General features: G+C 37.8%; 1 pseudogene; it reads left to right on the forward strand.

The window, feature by feature from the left end:
• LOC139709187 (F-BAR domain only protein 2-like) overlaps positions 1-23,975 on the forward strand; it is a 169,081-nt pseudogene that overhangs the window by 107,390 nt on the left and 37,716 nt on the right.

Genomic DNA, 23,975 nt, shown 5'->3' on the forward strand with positions numbered 1-23,975 from the left:
CCAGTGTTTTTAATTCCAGAATTAAGACATTTCATCTTCCTATCTTCATGTATCTTCTGTGTGTATGTGTGTGTGTCAGTAGTATTATAAAAGGGATACTACTCTGCATTTGGTAGTCACCCCCTACGAAGTATTTGTGAATGTCAAAATGTTTCTTTCCAACTTTTCTTCTACGCTCCGTTTGATTGTGATTGTGATGTCATGATTTTTCCCCCATCTCTCTCTCTCTCTTCTTGTTCTTGATGTGGTTGTCTCTCGATACTTTTCTCGTCTCTCAGATCTCCAACATACAACCTGTATTGTAAAAAGTACAACCGGCTGAATAGTAACCCCTGGTTACAGAGAAGGTCTGAGTCCCCGAATGTGGAATTGTTTGCCCCCCTCCCCACCCCCCTTTTTCCCCTCTTCTACTAACCACTATTACCACCGCCCCTGTTTCAATCCTGCCCCACCCTTCCCTACCCCACCCCAGCCCCAGCCCTAGCCTGGTTTCCCCCCTACAAACCTATCGCCTCCCTCCGCATTTGCGTTTTTTAAAGTGTATTGTCAGCACGCAGTGTTGCCATTTTGTTATTGATGTTAAAGGCACTGCACATAAAGCTGCAACTTTAGAATTGCCCCGCAACCTGTTGATTCTATTATGCAGATCCATTGTTAGCGATTGGAGATACTTTTGATATTTTGATTCATCAGTACTATCCTGAAATGACTTAAAAGTCCTCGTAAGATATTGGTATATATAGGAATGGATTGAAACTGATCCTTTGTGTCGTTAAATCAGGGGAGCCAAGCTCTGAAAGATATCGGAAATATGCACAGATTATTAGAAATCAAAATAGAAGCAAGAGTGATCTACAACGACTATTAATTCAGTAATTCTGAGATTAGGCAATTGACATGCTGGAGTGAAACTAAAGATACTATACAAATTCTACAGCTGGAGGCTTTAGCTTTCAAACGTGTTTCATTTGAGATCAAAATGCGATTTAGTATTACATGAGTGTAGAGTACACACAATATCTGTGCATGTAATGCGATTTATCATATCTCTTCCCTCACTGTAGAATATAGGTAGTATGTGTTTTGCACACGACCCCCCAAGGGAGCCTCCCGTATACCAAACTGTGTTGGCCTTTGATTGGACAGCGATAGGTTGCTTCGTGCTCGTCACCTTGCCAACTAGTGGGAATGACCCACCCTTCCTTCCTGTCTCCCAACCCCTACCCTCCCAAACAATCTCCCATTTGACCCCATACCGGACGTAGTTGCATCCCAACGACATGTGACCTAACTCATCGTATCTTTGAGCATGCTCTCACTAAAAGCATTTATCTTTGGATATAACTTTTTGACCAGAGTTTGAAGAAACTGCATTGAGTTACTGACTCCACCCCCACAGTGACGATGATAATAATAATAATGATAAAAGAGACAAATCATAACTCTTGTTTGATTTTGTTTATCCCTCGTTTTGTTAATTTTGTTTTGATTGCTTGAAGTAGAATTCATGTTCCCCTGGATATCCCGAGTTGGTAGTGCAGATGATTTCAGAGCATTTGTGTGGTGTTCCTGTCTTGCTTGATGAAGCATTATTGACTAAGTGTGATGAAACCTGATGGTCCTTAAAAACAGCAACATCACTTTAAATTGCTCGTCCCAACATAGTGCAGCATAGATGGATGTCACTCAAACGCTCAGCTGCTCTCATTAAAGTGAAACTTCGCTTCTTTGATCCAAGTTGGTGGTAGTAAATAGAGTAAAATCAAACTACCTGGTATTAACTAACTTTTTCCCAAAAGTTATGAGGAAGTTATGGACTGTTGAAGTTTTGTATGTTTTCATTAACATTGATATTTGTCATATTACACTTATTATGCAAATTAGGCAAGATGATCACAAATGTGGCCTCTTGGATAGTTAATATTAAAATGTAATGCAAAAATCACTTTTTATGTGAGCAATATAGTAACTGCAGCCCTTCCCCACAGCAACAACAACAACAACAAAATCATAATTGCTTTAATAGTCACTCAAACTCTATGACAATTTGATGTAAAGGACATAATTTCTTCTGATTTAATTTATATGTGACTGTGCATCACAAAATGAACAAAAAGTCGCACCCCTTGATTTTACGTGAGGACTTAATAAAAGGTGAAACGGGTCAACCAAGTCAATAATTAGTTTTTCACATTTTCTGAAAGAGCTACCCTTCTTGTACATTATTCTTAAGTTTGGGATGATAAGATGAATGGGAAAGTGCATTTTCAGCAGTTTTTCTACAACCCTTTTTTGTAGAGTAGTGAGGTCAGGTATGTCTTAGAGGCCCCTGTTCGTTTCTTGATAACCCTTTGGACACTCTTCACTTTCAAGTCTATTAACTTCTGAAGGGATAAGGCTACTGCTGTGAAAGTTGGCATTAATCATGGACAGAATGTGTTAATAGAGCATATTTAATTTCAGCCTAATCTGATGATCTCTTCATTGTTGTTGCTCCGGTGGTTTACACCCTGTTTTTTGTCCCATTCATCGCACAACTAGCATGGTTTGGTGAAGATTAAGCGTTTGAATAGACCCTGTACTTCAGAGCCTCTTTTTTCGGTTCACACTTTTCCAGAGTGTTTGCTTTCTTTCCAATATTTAGATAGGTTAAGAGAGTTCATTTCAATTGAGCTATACATGATTTTAAAGCTTAGAGTCTAGTACTCTTTCAGAATCTGCCCTTAACTAAAAAAATCCATGTCTGGAGACTCATTGTTGGTTTTGTGATGCAGGGTCACATATCTCTTTGACTGCCCTGTCCAAAGTTTTGTGTGTAAGGGAATGGGAGACTTCTAGGGTCCTGATGTCCCTGCAATCTAGGGTCGTGACATCACCTCACCTAATTTGCATATGAAATATATGAACATCATCGAAGTCACCATTTTGTGTTTGGTTTTTTTTTTTTTTTCTACTTAGGGACAAGATGTAGCAACTGTGACATTTCAATGACTCACCCAATTTTAGAAAAAAAAAAAAAAAACCCTTAACCATTCTGACTCATTTGATGGTCAGTGTAGGAATGGGTGGATTTTTACTCAAGGCACATGTGAGCATGACATAACACTTTACCTCCCAAAACTAATTGTCGTGAGTAGATACACACTGCCTGTACTCATATAAGAAGAGAGAAACCAATACCCTAGAAAGTAGAATGATAATGAGTCTGGAAACTCTCATTTCCCAAAGAAAAATCATTGGTGCTTTTAATAGAATAGATTGGATGTCTGGTGTACATATCTGGTATACCGCCCTCTGTAGAACTTTGGTTGAAATTTGTTGGGGACTCTGCAACAGAGAGGGGATTTCCCCCAACTGGTGCTCATTCATGGGTAAACAGCATACCAAAACATTGCACCATTTTTCTGTAGTACAGATATGCATACAAGTGAGAGCAACTGAATGCATGAGTGATCTCCGTCCAGTTTGCATGGTTTCCTTACCTGTGGAACCACCCGTTTTCTTGTTAAACTTTATCTTTCCAATTTCCTGTTCTTCCCTCCAAATGTACTCAAAATTGGCTTCAAATGCCGATACTAGTCATCTACAACCATCAAGAGTAAAATGATGTCTTGATTTGCTGTTGGTGAAAGCTGTCTTTGCCAGTAGTGCTACAAGGGAGTCCCTAAAGGACTTCTCACAACTCAGATATTATTTGCTCAGTATGATGTATGGTTTTGTTGTTGATAGTTATTGGTGCTAGCCAAACTCTGGTCCAAATTCCAGCTTCAACGTAGTGAACGAATATATATGTACTTTCTTGTAAATGTTTGATACGAGTTTGGCAACAGAGAAAGGATAGAGCCTGTTTAATGGTTTTCTTTGTTCTCTTATCATTTTGAAATGGCTTTCAACTATTAAAAGGATGAGCTTGCATTGCAGATGTGTTCAGAATACTAGTTATGAATATATTCTCTAGTCAGGTTGGCCTTTGTGGAATGCATTAGTCAGTCCACATGTAGTCCCGTCTATTATTGTATTTGTTGTAATGGTGCTAAAGAAGATGGCGCACTAGCTCTAGATCTGTGGCACACCGGGAATGCATTTTAGCATTTTCTTGATACAGCTGTGCGGAGAAAGCTTGGGATACTATGCATATTATGACAAGTCCCATCCTTCCCCTTCTTTAAAGTATGCCAAACTGATACAAATTTGTCAAGGATAAGACATTTCTCGTGTTTTCAGTAACAATTAACCATGGACTCCTTGTTGTATGGAATGGCATAAAGCGCAGTCTAAATTCTTTATAGTTTTCCCTAATTTAAAGAACTCTGTCTAATGGAGAAAGACTTGCTCATATGCCTGCTGCTGTGTATTTCCTGATAAATTATTCTTTATGTTTTATGATACAGGCTTGATGTGGAAGTGCTTTTCGTAGAAATGTAGATAATGTCTCTGGCTCACTCTACCAAATGCAAATGACTGCAATGCCTAGAAGCAAACCTTGTTGTCTCTGCATATATATTATTATATGCATTACCTGAAATATTCATATGTGCAGCTACCTTGACTACATGAAATATGCATGCCTTGCAGATTTATTATGAACTGTGGAAGTAATGGGAAGTGTGGTATATTGATATTCACATTCTCTCTATTATCAGGATATCAGAGTTTTGATATGCATATTGCCTGTCTCATTTCAAAGGTTAGAAATTTGTATTATGCAAGACTGGGGGGGGGGGGGGGTGGGAACCTGGGTAGAGTGTTAGAAATTTTTCTTGTGGTTACAAAGAAAACAAATCTGATTTGATCCAAATTTGGTAAACATATAACGGACCTGAGTCGAAATAAGGAATCTATTATTTTGGGCAGAAATTTCATGCTTAGTTCCAGTCAAAGTCTGAATGGCACATTTTCTTCGTGAGGTTGAACAAAGTCACCATCGAATTATGTCTGAATTTTGAGCATTTCTCTTTTTTTCTTTTCTTTTTTTTTTTTTTTGGGGGGGGGTTCTTTTAGAAATGATTGGGGCAATATCTAATGATAGTCTTGAGGCAACACTCGGGGCCTCTTTTTAAAAATTTGGTCTTTTTATGCTGTACTCATCAAGAAGTATATAATAATGCATTAGACATACCTTCCATCATTGTATGAATTTATCTTTAGCAAATGACCTTCTTGATGAATAGTAGGGACAGAAGTCAATATATTTGTCTGTTGTACTCGATCCCAAATATAATATGCTACCAAGTTTGTAATATATACCATTTGAGAGTGTGACATCACAGAAGGCAGCATTTCTATCATATACCCGTAGATACCCACACACATCAATCAATGTACCATCATGGGCATCAGAATTAAATGTGTCAAAATTTGTAGTTCAAACAATCCTATTTGATATAGGTGGATGTAATCCTCAAATATGCCTTTATGAAGAAAATACCTTTTTTTTCAGAGGCTTATTCAGTCACCATGGGAAGACAGTATTTGATTTTTTTTTTGCATTGAAATTGTATTTGTATGGAGAATTTGGGAACATTGCTTTCCTCATTTATATGTGGGGCATTATTTTCAGTTTTGATGTTATTCTGTGAGAGGTTCCATTTGTTTGTTTGTTTGTTGTGGTCATTCTTTTTTTTTATTTCTTTCAAATGAAGGCTGCTACATTTCAAGAGCTTGGTGACGATTTCTCTAGCAGAGTGATCAATGCCTAAAATCTCAAGAGTTATTTGTGGCAGTCAAAATAATGTTTGCTGTTCTCTGGTTCTCTCCCTCTTGTTTTCATTCTTTGCCTGTCTCTCGTTCTTTGCCTATCTCTCATTTTTTCTGTCAATCTCTGTCACTTTCTCTTTCCACTCTACTGTTTGTTTGTTTTTTGTTCGTCTGTTTTTTGTTTTTTTTGTTGGTCATTTCTCTTTTGCCTTGTGTATGTATAGCTTGGGCATCTCGCCGACTCATTACTCGCGAGTTTATCGCAATTCGTGGTTGCGTTTCAGGTTCGGTATTGACTATTCTCTTTGTTTTCTGTCCCCCTTGTACCAAAATTCTCTACTCTTCTACAGTGTATATCAGTTTATCCAACCCATTCTCGTTCACCAAGTGTCTGGAATTCATGCACACGCCAGAGCATTTCATGAATGATCTATGGATGCTTATTGTTTTCCATCCATCTATCCATCCATCCCCTTTATATTTGTACATATGTTTCCGCTTTGTAGTTCTGCTAGAGGCCATAGAAACCCAGTTACCTGAAGCTAATGGGATGGTGGGAGGTGTATATATAGTAACCTCAACGCCCTACACTGTCACTGCATTCTCATTTTCAGAAGCAGCAAATGTGCACAGCCACGTAAAAATCACAACATTGCAACTTGTATAAACCAGAAAAATCCTTTAATAAGGGAAGGTCATTTCATAGAAGAATGGTATCATTATTCTATGCTCATTCAAGAATTGTCAGTGTGATAATGACTGCGTGTCTGAACTTGAGTGTAAGATTAAAATTCAGAAATGTGGGATATTCATGAGGCATCTTGCTATTGCGTTTTGAATGCCTTAATCATTTAGTAGATATGAATGCACCTAAATATCAAAGAAGATTTTTTTTTTCTTTTTTGCAGCAGTGTCTATCTGTTGGGTAGCTTCCTTACCATTTATTAATGAAAAAATATATATCCTTGAAAAGCCCTAATGTCAACATAAAGTAAATAATCCAAAATCAGAAACTTTGTGTATGGGGACTTTACTAGGTTTGTTGTGTGAAAGGTCACAATACCTTCTTACTGTTGTATTTAACAATGTGCAATACAATAAGAAAAGCCGGGGTAGATAGTTAGATAAGTGAGATTTACAATTGTACTCTGAAAAATATGCAGTCAAATGAAATTACAAACAAACTAGATATCATTTCATTTTGAACAAAGCCACACATAAAAGAAAAAAATTAAAACGTTCTGCAAAGTGTCCATGTATCCATATCAATATCATGAAAGATGAATACCTTTGCTGCTGTTAGTAATGGCTTGTTATTCTATGGCCTTTTTTGTTGTTTCAAATTCACTGCTTTGAGGGCACTACAGAAAGTATCTTACCCTCTTACTGTATCTACCATCCCATTTGAATGTCTGAGCTCTTCAGTTAGACTCCAAAAAAGGAGACTTGTTTACAAATTTATCTATTGTTGAAACATTATCTGGGTTTCTTCTCCTGTGAATGTGTGCGTGGTTACGTTCATCAGGAAAGATGGTAAGCACACCATATTGCAAGGCAGTGTGAAATGACCTATCTGAATCTATGAGATCCTCCGAATAATGGCAAATGTCAGACTTTCTTTCTTGCTTCATACGCCATATATTTCATAGCGAGTCTATTTTTTTTTTTGAGAATCACTCACATGTTGTTAAATATGTGAGTAGTGCGCGACTCACAAGGTTCACAAAAATAAAAACTTTGCAGTATATATGATGTATATCAGGTCAAGTCTCAAGCAGCAAGAAAGCAAGCAAGGAAAAAAAACTGACAAAAAAAAAACACACAGATGAACGCACAGACGCACAATCACTATTGCAAGAAATGAAGAGGCCACTGATCAGTAGAGTATAATACAGTAGAACCTCAAAAATCAAGCCACTACATATTGTTTGATTGCTGATGTGTATGCTGTACCTAGGACATGATAGAATATATCCTGGCAACTAACAACAGATTCCAGAAGAAATTGTTGAAATATTGGTTTGAGGTTAGGTTGGTTTGAGTTTAGGTTATTCTACTTATATGCACAAACATTGCTAACTTCCTCAATGAGTGCACTTGAAAAAAAAAATGAAATTGAAAGAGGAAAAAAGGCAATAAAATGAAATAATATCATTAGAAACTAACTGGTATCTCACAGAAAAGGATGACATGAAAAATCTTACTTTGCCTCATTCCAAATATGGGTTGGGATCTATAGACCACTTTCATTTTTTTCACATTGTGGTAGACTTGACAGGTTCCAGTAGTTCTATCAGGTGGGAATTTATGCCTTACAGATCAAGGCTGTACAGACTGCATATGGAAATTGCTCATCTCTCTTGTTCATGAAGGTCTTTGATACATTGAGACTGGCTGCCACCTTGACTGTGCTTTCTCGAATGTCAACACCTTTATCATTATTTCACAAACTGTCGCTCAAAGAATGAATTGTGTCGGTAATGGCCGGGGCACGGTGGTGTATTGGTTTGACTGACTATTGCACTAACTCTGATCGAACCATGTTGCACTGAGAGCTTGCTCGTGGGCTGCCGTAAAAATGATAACAGCACCTAGCCTTCATGCCTTAAATCATTACTTGATATTTTTTTTAAGGTGACGTGGGATAACTTTGAGATTGAATTCACCAGCACTGCATTTTGAGCATAGGATTTATATGTAACGATTGTGCATAAATGGCCTACAGCTTATTGACCATGGTCATAGTTGATTGAAGCGCCACATTAATTTCCGCAGGGCCAAGATTCGGCCCATATATCCTCTTATGTGATTTGGCTTCTCATTTTTTTTTTTCAGTAATCAGCATGTATGGCTTATTCCATCCAAGTGAATATGCCCTTTAACCTTTTGTATGCTGATTGGCACAGAAAGCCCCATACCATTGTACACACTGCCCAAAGTCCCAGGCACAGAAATGGTTTGGGTACAGATGGGATTAAAGGAACCTGAAACTGAGCTGAACTTCATAGCTGTTTCATTTGTGAGCAAAATTCAGTCTAAGGTTATAGTAACAAAATAAGAATTATCCTCTATTATCAAGATTTACTGATGGTTAGTCTAATTTATGGTGATTAAGGAAATGTCTGTCACAAGTATTGCTTAGAAGTGTACTGGATGCCATGTATGTGCTACTATATACTACTTGATGTAGAATTGGAAAATTGTTCACTCTGAAACCATTGTAGGTATTATGTTTTTGTGTTCTTGTGCAGTGCTTATAGGTAAAAGCTCAAAACGATGTCAGACATATTTCTTACCAACAAGAAGAAAATGGTTATAGTTTTATTTAGGATGACGCTGGTAGATGTAAGAATTCCATAGAAAATCCTACAGATCTTTCATTTAATGAGTCCATGTAAGTGTGAAGAGCTCTCAAATCAAAACATGTTTTGAGATATGTCCATTGGTTGAAGAGGGAGAAATTTGGGCAAATTTCTTGAGATACAATGTAATATCGGTCAATGACTTTCACAAAGCAAGCTCTTCTTGTGCAAACATACACCAGTACATAATGTTATACTCTAAACAGCCATGTGGCAAATAGTCATATCATTCAAAAACTTAAAACATTAGGTGTTCCCACTTGACTTTTTTTTTGTTCTTTGAGAGCAGTCAACTTTTGTAATGAACATTTTCAAATTAAGTGATAACATAACCCTCAAGCGATCCTTACATCCTTTGTTAACCCTTTGTGGGCTTTGAGTATTGATTGGCACAGAAAACCCCATAGCATTGTACACTCTGTCCAAAGTCCCTAGCAGAGAAAGGCCTAAAATCTGGGTGTATGAAATCTTTGCTTATTTATTTTGTTATTATGAGCATGAGCTGAATGTCTGACATTTCAGTCTAATATTTCACAACCGCATGCCAATGTCTACTACTCTTTGGTTTTGTGCGATGAAGATTTGCCATCCGTAAGTTTGTTCAGTACACATTTAACCATTGAATTTTAAGCACACATTACCGTAATCACTTGAATAAAGTAAGTCTTGCAACTTTGTGGTGCTTAAGTAAAGCAGGGACAAGATGTTTAATAGGTCTAATGAAATAATTTGAAGGTGAGAGGGAAAATAACGGATTTTGTGTTTCATTAAATTCGGAGTGATTGTTTGTCAGCAGCAGTTAGTGATGTATAACATGATGGGTAATTCATAAATGTGCAATAGTGCCAGAGAGATGGACTCTGTTCTTCTAGTTTATTCTATTTTGAAAGATAGACTTTCAATATCACTTATTCTTATGAAAAAAAACCCTATACATTCCTTTTTCTTTAAATAAATCCTTGCATTTAGTGAAGTATTTCAAATAATTTTACCAACAGGATAGCCATTGTTGTTTGACTTAAAAAAATTGATTTATAAAAGTGATCATTTGAATGACATACTTAGAATTTTCAGAACCAGTAAATTAAAGAATCAATTTGCTGCATGACATTAAATCATCATGAATAATATCATATAACTTTTACAGACAAGACCTTTGTAATTATTTGATATTCAATGTATTAGACCTCCTTGCAGATTTTTAATTGTTGAATGGGTTGAACTAATCACAAAGAATTCCATGTTTTGGTTTAGTAATGAAAAACAACATCATATTCCAAACTACCTTTCATTGTGCGATGGATTCATTACTGAATTCATTAAGCAGTCTGGACTTGGGAGTAACTATCTGCTGTTATCCAGTCCATGTATGAGACTGTTTAGAGAGTTTGTAATCTTTGCAAATATGTGTGCGGAAACGAAAGTATATAGGCTTGGAACCAGTCAATGTGTCTCAAGCAAGTGTGTCTGTCTCCTATTTATTGGCATGCTTGTGGCCATGAGCCCAGCTTGTTGAATGAGGCATCTAATGCTTTGAAAAAAAAACAACAACAACAACAAATTGACTTGGCTGTTGCTCATGTTGCCATGGTGATGATGTACTGCATCCTTGTGGTGGTATCTTGGCTGGCATCTTTTGGAATGGATTCTATGTCTGATATTTTGTGAGATATCAGGGGGGCGTTTCATGAAGGAACTTGTCGGATATAATGTCCGACAAGTCAATTATATGCGACAAGTTCAGAGAAATCAGCCAATCAGACCAAAGAATTTCTCAAAACTTGTCGGATATAATTGACTTGTCAGATATTTTATCCGACAAGTTCCTTCATGAAATGCCCCCCAGAAGATATCAGGACAAATGCTGTGCTATGTATATCTCTGTACTCTGTCTCTGTATACTGTAATACACAAAGAGATTTTCGTTTTTATTTTTGTTTTCCCAAGTGAAGGATGTTGTTCACATTTTGTTTGTGGTATGTCAGGTAGTTTTCCGAGTATTAGCAGGCTTTATCATTCCCCAAGGAATATTTGTATCTCCCTTCTTTTGAATGATGATATGATTTTGTTTTGAATTCAAACCTCAAATACGTACATGTACACCAAAGTCTTAGTATACTTGGGTCCAAACATTAAAGAAGGAAATCTTATGAAAAGCTCCAGATAGCAAAGCAGTCTTGGGGTTCTGAGAATAAATGAGTTTTCATATCAAAGCCTTAGTTGAAGGAGGGAGATAGCTTTTGATGCATCAGGTATAATTTACTATCTGATGGCAGTGTAGCATGCACATGAGAAACTCTAAACTTCACATTAGGGGCAACCGAAAATGCCAAAAAGTTGATATTAACCCATTGTGCACACATGCTGAATGAGATGTTATGTGCATCAAATTAGTAAGTTTCTCTATTTTTTTTACACCTATGGATAGCCACCTAAGGGTATTCACCCAGTTATAGATGTCTCTCATGTTTTTTTACAGTGTACTAAATGCTTAAATACTGTCAGAAAAGATAATGGCTTAGTCTTTTTTTTTTTTTCTAGAAGTTGTGTGACAGCAACAAACAAAAGCATTCCAGACTTTTTTTCTTTCATGAAGTTCCTTTTGTTATGCAAGGAAATGAAAGCTGTGTAGCAGTCACTCATAGAAATGTCTACAAATATATGAAGAAACCTGAGTACAAGATGGTTCAATAGCAGATTTTTTGTTGATCAATCCAAACTGTACTGCTAATTCGATCATGTGGTAATGTAAGTTGATTTTTAGTATTAGGTCACCATTCAGGACTTATCTATTGAAGATGACTTCTTTTTCTTTTTGAGCTGCATGCAGGTTTGATTGTCATTGTGTTTTGATATGTCTGTATGGGAGTTGATTTCATTGAATATTGTCTAACATGTATTTGTGGCATGCACAGTCACAATAGGTTGTTTAAGTCATATATTCTGATCATTACAAGATAACATGAGACCATCATGTTGCATTGTGTATCTCTTCTTCTTTTTTTCTGTTATTAAACTATCAATATCATGGAATGTTTGCCGAAAACAGCTTTGAAGATTTTGTGTCATGTTTGATGATACCAGTAGTTAGAATGAAAGAGCACTTGGCAACATATCTTGAGCACTGAAGTCTTGTGCGTCTGTGTATCATAACTAACATGGCTAGTTTGAGGAATGCGCTGAAGAAAGAGCCTTTCTTTAAAGTCAACAAAACTTTCTTTTTTGTGGCATCACTTTAAAACCTTTCATTTCGGGCACGAAGAGACCTTTCCTAAGCACAGTGTCATGATATCATTTATGTTTATATTACCATGATCATTATTGTCATGTGTTCTTGATTTTGTACAATTTGCATTAGATATTGGAGCCAGCTCTTCATATCAAAAATTTTGCTGTGTTTTACTTTTTGTTGGTTTAGAAAATGAGAAAATACGTTTTGAATTAATGAAACTCAAATGACCGGGCCAGGCCAGATAGAGATGGTTATCTGGGAGCAAGAAGGTGTATCACATGGCATTAGTGTCATTCTGGCTCTCAAGTGACAAAGATTCTGAGCCATCCATTTTCAGTATCTTCCATTCCCTACAATGCTAGAGTGCTTTTTGAAAACAAATTGAAATGGTCATTGTTTTCATGTTGAAAAGCAACAGGGTATGCCCGACTTGCTCCTTCTAAAGCTCAAACCACATGTAAGACAAAAACCTGCACTATATCCAACATATTAGAATGTGACACTTGCCTTTATGTTACTCTCATCTTTAGGAAATAGTTTGAAAAATCCATATCATGTGTGTGGAAAAAAAAATGCCTTGTTACAACTGTTGCCCCAAAAGGGGCATTCTGTAATTTGTGCAGACAATCAAATCTGTAGGGAAGACTACCCTTTGTCAAATACAAAACTCTTTTTCTTTTTTCTTTTTCTTTTTGTGTCTTCCACCATATTTGGTGTTTGTTTTCCCGGTTATGTTATACTCGCCTTGAACAGCAAATTGGCAACTCCTATGTTGTCTTGACAACCACCCTCCCCCTCCTTGTCACTTTTCTTCTTGTGTTGTGCCTCTTTTTCCCCTTCTTCCTTTGTATTGTGTATGATCCTTTTGTTTGTATGAAGTGATTGTTCCTTCTGCACAGTTACCAGCACACAGAATGGTTTCACATGATTGAGCATGTTAGAAGAGAAACAAATTTGTGTTGATTCACTTTCTTGTTGAATGTTATTTGGATTTTGATTCAATTTCATGTAGTGACAGGATGTGTTGTTATTTCTCTCCTCTTAAGAGTAAAAGTTGTGTGAATCCTTTGTCAGATACATAATTATGTTTTGTGTTAGAATGTAAGTATCAAAATTCACAGATTCTTGTTACTTTGACCCCCTGTTTCATTTTGTTTGGATTTTTTTTCCCCCGAAAGATTTTATCTTAGCAGTTTAGAGTATTGTGTCAAATTCATTGTATGTTTTGAGTCACTCTATGATACATTGTTCTCAGAGAATTTTATTCATACAAGCTGACTTTAGTGTCAACATCAAAATAAAGCTAATTGCACGCACTACAGACATACACACAGTCACACCACATGTTATTCGTTTGTGAGTGTAAGAAACTGAACCATTAGATCACCTTAATGGCTCTGATGCTGTTAATCATGATTTATATGACATGACTTACTGTCAAGTCATGCACAGTTTAACTCTTTAGTAATATCCAATGTGTATTAGATGCTGACTTTCATTCTTTGAGATATTATCCATAACAGAAATGGCATAAAAGTCGTCCTGTGAACTTTTGAAGTAGAAGAAGGCTAACGAAGTGGAAATGAGGGTTAGCAAGTCAAGATTTTCTGGCTTTTGTAATTTATACTCAATCTCCATCTCTTCTTCTCCCCTTGTGGATGTTGCGTACCCATAGCAACCAGTCAAATTCTGCTGGCAACCTCCTAGACCTAGACCTCGATTTCAGCAGCCCGACGATGCGCTCCGGCTTCACGTCACCATCCAACAACCACCGCAGCAACACGACCACGCCAGACAGTAAGTACCTACAACAAATGTTACAAACAACTCTAGGTGGCTCTATTTCTTTCTGCCTAAAAAAAAAGGGAAAAAAGAAATCACCCACATTCACTGTAATTTTTACCCTTATGATGATTATGATGGCGTCATGATTTTGCTGACTTTGTTCGATTCATTGTGTTTGGATATTTGGCAAGTGTAATATGTGATGGAATTGTGCTGAAGACACCAAATGTCTTTTTGTGAGACTCATGCTGTATATGCCATATATTTTACAGGGTTTATATTTTTGCAAATTTTGCGAGTCAGGTGCTATTTGCGAAGTTCAAAACACATGAAAATATTGACTGTGGTCCCAACAGGAGTATGACAAACACACATACGTTTCTCTGTCCGTTGCTGTACTCCATGGTGGCGAATTTACCCACTCGCAAAATCGTCCAAAGGTTCTGATTTTTTGAAAAATTAGACTCCCATAATGTATGGCATGTACAGTATACATGATGTTTGCAGTATTTCACAACACGTTATGCCACCACTCCACTCATGAAGGTTTCTGCATGGTGTGTTCAAGGTGTCTACTGCACCAGAACTAATCAGCACTTTTGCCCAACTGTGTTTTCATGTTTTATGTGAAAAAAAAATACTTCAAGAACACTTATGTTTGAGATTAAACATAGAAATAAGTTGGAATATGGTTGCTGGGCATCAGAGTCCAGTCCAGAGGACTCCAACTTGATTTCTATGGTTGCTTTTAAGCCAAAGTTTTTATACAGCATTGTGATGAACCTTTGTGATGATGGTTATGAAATGAGTGATCCACAGGGTGCAGTGCTGAATGGAAACTACACTCAAATTATGATTCTAGACCAGAAAGCACCGAGATGTATTAAATTCATCTCATTTTGAAAGATTTAGAGGAATGATGATAGGTTATCAACCTCCATTTATTTTGAAGAGAGTAGTTTGCTCTTGCCAGATGGCCCTAAATTTGAGAAAGTTTTTTTCTTTGTGTGGAAGTCATGAATCTGAACGGCTAAAGTTGCTTGCCGGTGAATGTGCTTCCATGTATGTGTGGTAGTGTACAATGTATGTGTGGGTTTCGCATTATATGTGTGTGCGTTTGTTTGTGTGTGTGTGTGTGTGTGTGTGTGTGTGCCCAGAAAATTGCTGTCAAAATGCATCCATTCTGACAATATATCATGGCGATAATGCACAACATATGGTAGTGTCTCAATGTTAGGAGAACATATGGAGTGCTAAGCAAGCGTCGTCCTTTGCTCTCTTCTGATACCAGTCACATGACCAGGTAACGGGTAAGAGAGGGAAAGAGAGAGAGAGAGAGAGAGGGAGAGAGATTGGTGTTAATTCCTTCAATCTCATTACGCATTTTAATTTCTTCATACACAAGTTTTATGTGTGTGTATGTGAGTGTGTTCAAGTTTGGTCTTAGGAAAGCAGGGCATAAGGGACACGGGGGGGGGGGGGGGGGGGGGGGGGGGGGGGGGAGGGGGTAGATGTACATACGTGAGATTTCGCTCTGATGTGTCATTAGGCACAGCCTGATGGGTTTATCAGTGGCGGACACAGGAAGTGAGCTGGGACTTAATGAAGCCGTACGCGCCACACACCGTCTAATGAGCTTGCAGTGGGGTAGAGATGGGGGAGAGTTGTCTTAGCAAGGTGGTAAGGGGGTGGGGTGGGGGGGAGGAAGAAAGGAGAGAGATAGAGTAGGGGATTGGTAGAAGGGAAACAGAAAAGAGAAGATGTGACATTTGTATAGACTTGAGATTTAAAGGCGTTATTTACAGTACCATTTGCAGATGAAACAAAAACCCATCTTTAGTGCTTCAAAATAGTTCTTAAATGTGTGTTATGAATAGGAACAACCAATGTAAAAATGTTAATCAGTATAATCAATGGTGAGAATTATTCAATATGCAAAATGTGAACAATAGAATTGTTTTTCGAATAAACCTCCTCAGTTATGATTTATTGAGAAAAATAGTGATTTCTCCTTATATTTTAGGTTTTATTGCGAAACCTTTATATGGTAGGATGTTTTGTGATACAACTGACCTACACATAAGCATCAAATGTGATAACTCGAACATCTTTTAAATCACTGCTTCCAATGGTAAACAACACCTTTAAAGGCTCAGTATTATGGGGGGAAACAAGGGTGGTCCAATTGCATTAGTCCTCATTCACTGGCCACTGGGGTACATTAGAAATTATAAATAGTGCCTGTCAGATATGTGTCAGCGAATATGTGCATCCAAGCGCACACTCTCAGTAATGGTCAACTCCTGTCAAGATTCTCTGGCTCTGTGTATGCTGACCTCAGTGATAGAGCTGCGCACAATTTGTACATAGAGTATATTCTTGAATATATCTGAACTGTGCTCACCTTCCCACTCCAAGAATCCCCACACTACAGGGCCTTTTAAATGCAAAAAGAATCAAAACATCTGGACAGGAGAATAAAGGAAAATAGTCAATGGGAAAGAGTAATAAACAAAACAAAAAGGAAACAGACTGAGGGTAGAAGGAGAGAAGGACTGAAGGAGGGATGGTAGAAAAGGATTGGAAGAGGGAAGAAAAGAGATACATATGAATAGGGGAGGGGGTGGGGGTGAGAGGCAATAGCCCAAGAGACATAAATGGTGTTAAAGGGTGTATACAGTTCTGGTCAAGGTGAGGATTTAGCTTTTAACATTTTGCGAGATATTCAGAGACCACTCTTTGAGATGTCAAAGGGCATGCAGTTCTAAGGGGTATCAAAAGTTTATTTGATGAAAATCGGTTTTGAAGTGGCTGAGATATCCAAAAACAAGGTGAAACAAAGAGATACTTATAAAGTTGTGGCCTGTCGCCTTTTATTATTATCACTTTTTTGGATATCTCAGGCATTTGAAAACCAATTTTCATCAAATAAACGTTGAATCCTTCTTAAAATTACATGCTCTTTCATATTTTATATGGGGTTTCTCATTATCTCACTTAGGAATGTTCAAAAGATTAATCCCCACCTCAACCAGTACTGTGCAGTCCCTTTAACCCTATGCGTGCAACATTACATTTTCTGTCCATAGGTTTGTGTGTGAAGTGTATGCACATTTAGCTCATTGTCATAGGATGTGTCAAAAGGCACAAGGGGAGGAAAAAGTGTGCAAGGAAAGATGAAAAAATGTATTAGAGAAGAAAAAGGGAGAAAATGAAGAAGAAGCTGGGGGGGGGGGGTGGAAGGGTTGGAAGATATAAAACCCAAAAGAAAATCATCCAGGTCTACTGGGGGTAAAAAAGGGAAATAGAGACAAGAAGGTGAGGGTGAAACAGACACTGAAGAGGGGAACAGTGAAGTGGTTAACCCTCCGTGTGCCACATGTATTTTCAGTCCATAGGTATAGTGTGTGAAATTTGTACATATTTAACTCACTGGCGCAGAAGAGGTTAAAGGAGGTACATGTACAGTGCCGACCGCGGGAAACGTCACGCTTTTCCGAGATCTGGACGAGGCCACTGACGCGTATCCCCGCGGGTACCCGCGGGTATACGCGTTCAGTGGACGAGTCCATCCGCCCGCACGGAAAATCCATCCTCGGGAATATGCGTCTCGATTGACGCGGGTTGGACGAGGGTGGACGAGGGTGGACGAGGGTATTCAAGGGCACATTCCCGTTAAGCTTTATTTTGACCGCTCAATCAAAATACATTTCATGGAGTTCCGACTTTGCCCATTTTCATCAAATTCCGATTTCAGGGGCTTCTTTTCGATTTAATCACACTCTGATGTCCACTGCCTTGATTGTTCGCTACTTTCTAAAGAAGTACACCTGCGGAAGTTGTGCACATGCGTTCATCACTCAAGTATCAATAATTATTAGAACATATCGACATCGGTTACGATCATCTCGCTATTCACGACTTTTAACGACCTGCGCCACCAAAATTTCATTGCTGAAAATTCGGTGGCCCAATCGGGCTACAAAAAAAGTCGGATGTTTGCCTTTACTTTTGGAAATAAACAGCGGTAACAGTCGGCTCCGTAAGACGCAAAAATGAATGTCGCATGTTTACTTTTGATTTTAGAAATGAATCACGCTGACATTTGACTCCGTATGATACTGGAATAAATACCGAATGTTTGCTTTGGCGTTCGGAAGTGAATGATAATATTCAACTCCGTAAGACGATAAGATAAATGCCGGATGTTTGCTCTTACGTTCGAAAGTAAATAGCAATAACATTCAGCTCCGGAAGATGCTTGAGTAGGCTATATGTCGAATGATCCCTTTGACGTTCGGAAATGAATAACAAAAATATTCAACTCCGTACGATGATAAAATAAAAAGACGGATATTTGCTTTTACTTTCGAAAATAAAAAGCAATAACATTCGGCTCCGGAAAATGCTAACATAAATGTCAGATCTTTTACGTTCGGAAGTGAATAGCAGTAATATTCTGCTCCATACGATGCTAAAATAACTGTTGGATGTTTGCTTTTAGATTTCGAAATGAATAACAGTAACATTCAGGTGCGTTCGGTGGTAAAATTAATGTTCAATGATTGCTTTGATGTTCGGAAATGAATAACAATGACATTCAACTCCGTATATACGTTGATAAAAATAATACAATGTATATCTGATGTTTGCTTTTACGTTCGGAAGTAAATAGCAATAACATTCAGCTCCCGAAGATGCTAAAGTAAATGTCGAATGATCCCTTTGACGTTCGGAAATAAATAAAAAAAATATTCAACTTCTTACGATAATAAAATGAATGACGGATGATTGCCTGTACTTTCGAAAGTAAATAGCAATAGCATTCGGCTCCGGAAGATGACAAAATAGATGTCAGATGATTGCTTTTACGTTCGGAAGTGAATAGCAGTAATATTCTGCTCCATTATACGATGCTAAAATAACTGTCGGATGTTCGCTTTTAAATTTCGAAATGAATAACAGTAACATTCACCTGCGTTCGATGGTTCGGAAATGAACACAATAATATTCAACTCCGTGTATACGATGATAACATGAATGTCTGATGTTTGCTTTCATGTTCAAGAGTAAATGGCAATAACATTCAGCTCCGGAAGATGCTAAAATAAATGTCGAATGTTTGCTGTGACGTTCGGAAATTAATAAAAATATCCAACTCCGTATATACGATTTTGCGTTCGGAAGTGAATAGCAGTAATATTCTCCTCCATACGATGCTATACTATAGTACCTGTCAGATGTTCGCTTTTAAATTTCGAAATGAATAACAGTAACATTCACCTGCGTTCGATGGTTCGGAAATGAACACAATAATATTCAACTCCGTGTATACGATGATAACATAAATGTCTGATGTTTGCTTTCATGTTCAAGAGTAAATGGCAATAACATTCAGCTCCGGAAGATGCTAAAATAAATGTCGAATGTTTGCTGTGACGTTCGGAAATTAATAACAAAAATATCCAACTCCGTATATACGATTTTGCGTTCGGAAGTGAATAGCAGTAATATTCTCCTCCATACGATGCTATACTATAGTACCTGTCAGATGTTCGCTTTTAAATTTCGAAATGAATAACAGTATGCATTCAGCTGCGTTCGATGGTTCGGAAATGAACACAATAATATTCAACTCCGTGTATACGATGATAACATAAATGGCAATAACATTCAGCTCCGGAAGATGCTAAAATAGAATGTCGAATGTTTGCTATGACGTTCGGAAATGAATAACAAAAGTATTCAACTCCGTATATACGATTTTACGTTCGGAAGTGAATAGCAGTAATATTCTGCTCCATACGATGCTAAAGTAACTGTCGGATGTTCGCTTTTAAATTTCGAAATGAATAACAGTAACATTCACCTGCGTTCGATGGTTCGGAAATGAACACAATAATATTCAACTCCGTGTATACGATGATAACATGAATGTCTGATGTTTGCCTTTATGTTCAAGAGTAAATGGCAATAACATTCAGCTCCGGAAGATGCTAAAATAAATGTCGAATGTTTGCTGTGACGTTCGGAAATTAATAACAAAAATATTCAACTCCGTATATACGATTTTGCGTTCGGAAGTGAATAGCAGTAATGTTCTGCTCCATACGATGCTAAAATAACTGTCGGATGTTCGCTTTTAAATTTCGAAATGAATAACACTATACATTCAGCTGCGTTCGATGGTTCGGAAATGAACACAATAATATTCAACTCCGTGTATATGATGATAACATAAATGTCTGTTTGCTTTTATGTTCAAGAGTAAATAGCAATAACATTCAGCTCCGGAAGATGATAAAATAAATAACGCATGTTTGTTGTGACGTTCGGAAATGAATAACCAAAATAACTCCGTATATACGATGATAAAATAAATGTCTGATATTCAGTTTTACGTTCGAAATATAACAATAACAATCAGCTCCGTTCGACTTTCGGAAATGAATGATAATAATATTCAACTCCGTACGATGTTTAAATAAATGTCGGATGCTTGCTTATAATTTGTATTGCTATGTACTTTCGCAAATAAATAGCAATAACATTCGGCTCCGGATGATTGCTTTTACGTTTGGAAGTGAATAGCAGTTACATTCTGCTCCGTACTATGCTAAAATAAATGTCGGATATTTGCTACATGTGTATTACATTTCGAAATGAATAGTAACATTCGGCTGCGTTTGATGGTAAAAAACAAAACAAAAAAAAACAAAACAAAACACACAACACACACACACACACACACACACAAAAACTGTCTGATGTCTGCCTTGACGTTCAAAACTCGGCCCCGTACGATATGATGAAATAATTGTCAGATGACTCATTTCACTTTCGCAAGTGGACAACAGTGACATTCGGCTCCGTACGATGATAAAATAGATGTCGGATGTTTGCTTTTATATTTGGAAATGACTAACTGTTAAATTCTGCTCCGTATACGACAGAGCTGCCAACCTTTCGAAGCACAAATTAGTACTCAGCAGCTCCAAAATTCGTATTATCCACCAGAATTCGTATTTTTTCAATCTCCCTCTTTTTGCTATGAGGCCTACAGGCTCTAAACATAACGTTATGACACATGCCGAAGCATCCAGCTGGTCACCAGCACGATAAAGATTCTAAACTACGCAATGTTCAGCGTTGATTGATTGCTTTCTCGCAATGTGTACAAGTGCAAGTTTGTACCTCCAAAAACTTTCTGGGCTGATTATGGAAGCTTCCACTTTCTAGCAGGGGACGGGGAATGCTTGATCTTCTCAAGAGAGCTTCTGTGTGAGCGGATGCAAAACTCTGTTCTGTGTTTCCAATTATGTACTATCAAAACATAATCATGCGTTGTTTTCAGGCTTTTTTCATTTTATTGGATTTTAAACATCAGTATTTTTCGAAGTATTCCAATTCCTTTTCCCCTGACTGGAATCGGAAAGTCTGCTATAACGATGATCGCAAAATGCCGCGCTGTGTGTGGAAGCGCCGATGTGGTGCAAACACGTGGCTTCATTTTCAAGTTTAAATGAATGCGCCATGTGCTCCTGCCTATAAGAGGTTACTGCAAGTTCGATGGATCGAATGCGCCATAGCTGAGCTGAGCTGAATGGCTTGTTTACGGTAAACATGCAGTTTACGTTCGATATGAAGAAATCATTACGTCTTTCACGAGGGAAAAACACACAAAACAAACAAACAAACAAAATACACCCACGAACGAATGTTGATAGCCAAAACTTTGAAAAGTAATAAGCAGTTTTGATGCGCGTGAACTGAAATTAATTGTCATTACACGTTGTATTTTGCTGTCTAACCAAGTGATGACTGCATCTCATTGGACCTTCTCGTAGTGAATTTGTCTGGGCATACGAGACCTTTCATGTATTTCTGTGATTGCATTTTTAATTGACTGAATAATCAATCCTTTTTTTTATTGTTCAGGGAACATTAGATATTCGATCAAGTACACTATAATCGACTGTTCGATGTTCCCTACTATGCGCCAAAAGAAAGGCTATAGACATAGAATCATGATATCTTTGGAATTATTCCTTTAATTCAACTAATGAGCTGGTTCTTCGATCGATATTTCCAGGACACTTACACGCTGTTTATTCCAATGCGCGCATTCTTTCGTCTGGCACGCACCTGGGTGTGGCACCTGCTTTTGTGGAAATTTCCACGATGGAGAGGGGTGGGGTGTCAAGTTTCTTCGAGCCGAAGAGACTGCATACACAATCTCTTCGCTTTTATTTATTGTCATTCGTGTTTTCGCCTTATTCTTTGCTGATATTGAACATTTAGATTTAACTTTACGAAAGTTGCTATAGCACATGGTTCGTTTTGTTGTGAGGTGTACGTAATTTCTTTTTTTTTAATCATTCTTGAGAGGGGAAAGAAGAGTAAGGGGGAAAGAAGACTAGAGGGAAAGGGAAATAAAACAAACGTCACGTACGCTAAGCATTCACAGGAAGCCGTCTTTTTACACCAGTCACCACCAGCATAGTTATCATCACTATCAGACATCACTCAAGATCATTTTAGCCTTTTCCTATGATCAACATTAAGAAACACGCATAACCCCTCGAGATAAATACCTAGGAAACTCAATAATAAATACAAAGTATCAACACCTCCCAACAACACAAACATTTAGAAAAGACAACAAATAGCACATCGAAGCGGCTGGGATCAAACTCCGTCGCTTCGATTGCAGCGAAGCGGAGAAATCGCCGTTACGAAAATAACAGTGCGAGACACTAAGAGAATTACGTTTAAATACTTCAAAGTATAAAGGGAACGGATAAAGTGATATAAAATGGAAGAAATCGTACTAAACGAGGTGTGAGAAACGACGGAAATAAAACGAAGTTTAGTAGTAAGCTTAGGCCCTAGCAAAAGTTTTGCAGCACCGAAAGCTACGCGAAAATAAACACACATATAAAACTCGGTATTGCGACGAGATCCTATGGGATCAAGTCAATAAACGATACAAAACAAAGGAAATTGATTCATTTTGACCGGAAAATAGTTTGTTATAAGTATTCTGTTATATGAGATCTCCTTTAATAGGCCTAGAAATAATCGAGTTTCCACGATACTCGGGAAAGAAAGTTCGAACGCTTTTCACCTGCACATATACTGCAGAGGGCAGTGCACATCAGTCATCAATACACGAACAGAAACTCACCTCTACAACTTCCTCGCAGAAAATGATGCAATAGCGTTATAAAAAAACACACAACACTCTAAAAATCATTTCGTACTTGGGAGGCAAGGGACAAGAGGATGAAAAGAAGAGAAAAAGAAGCAGACATTGCACAACGGGACGCTTTCACCCCGCCTCATACGGTACTGTAGTGGCAGCTGGCTACAGTGTGTAGACAATCCCCAGCCGGCCGGCCACACATGGGGATACCACGGCGATCCATGTAAACATCCAGGGTCCGTAGGCGACAGGGATTCACGCGCGCGAAGTTCTGTTCGGTGTACACAGTACGCAAGCAGCGATATGCGTGTGCGCACATTTTTCTATTCAGCGCTTTCCACATACGGTGCGTACGCGTTGCATCGATATCCCAGCTGAATACAGATAACATGGCACATGCGACGTGCGTTTGCTATATTTTTACCCATTATTTTTCCCCACTGTGAATTCGTACTTTCTAAGGACATTTTCATATTGTCGTATTCCCTTCGATTTTTCGTATACGAATTTTTCGGAACGGTTGGCAGCTCTGGTACAATGCTAACATAAATAACAGATTATTGCTTTCACATTTGAAAATGATTAATGGTATAAATAGGCTCAGTATGATGCTTAAATAAATAGAGGATGTTTGCTTCACATTCGGAAATCAATAAGGGTAACATTCAGCTCCATAAGATGCTAAAATGAATGT

Source organism: Diadema antillarum, unplaced genomic scaffold (genome assembly GCF_040938485.1).
Source record: "Diadema antillarum isolate AM-2024a unplaced genomic scaffold, OU_Dant_1.0 seq00001411_RagTag, whole genome shotgun sequence".
NCBI classification, from domain to species: Eukaryota; Metazoa; Echinodermata; class Echinoidea; order Diadematoida; family Diadematidae; genus Diadema; species Diadema antillarum.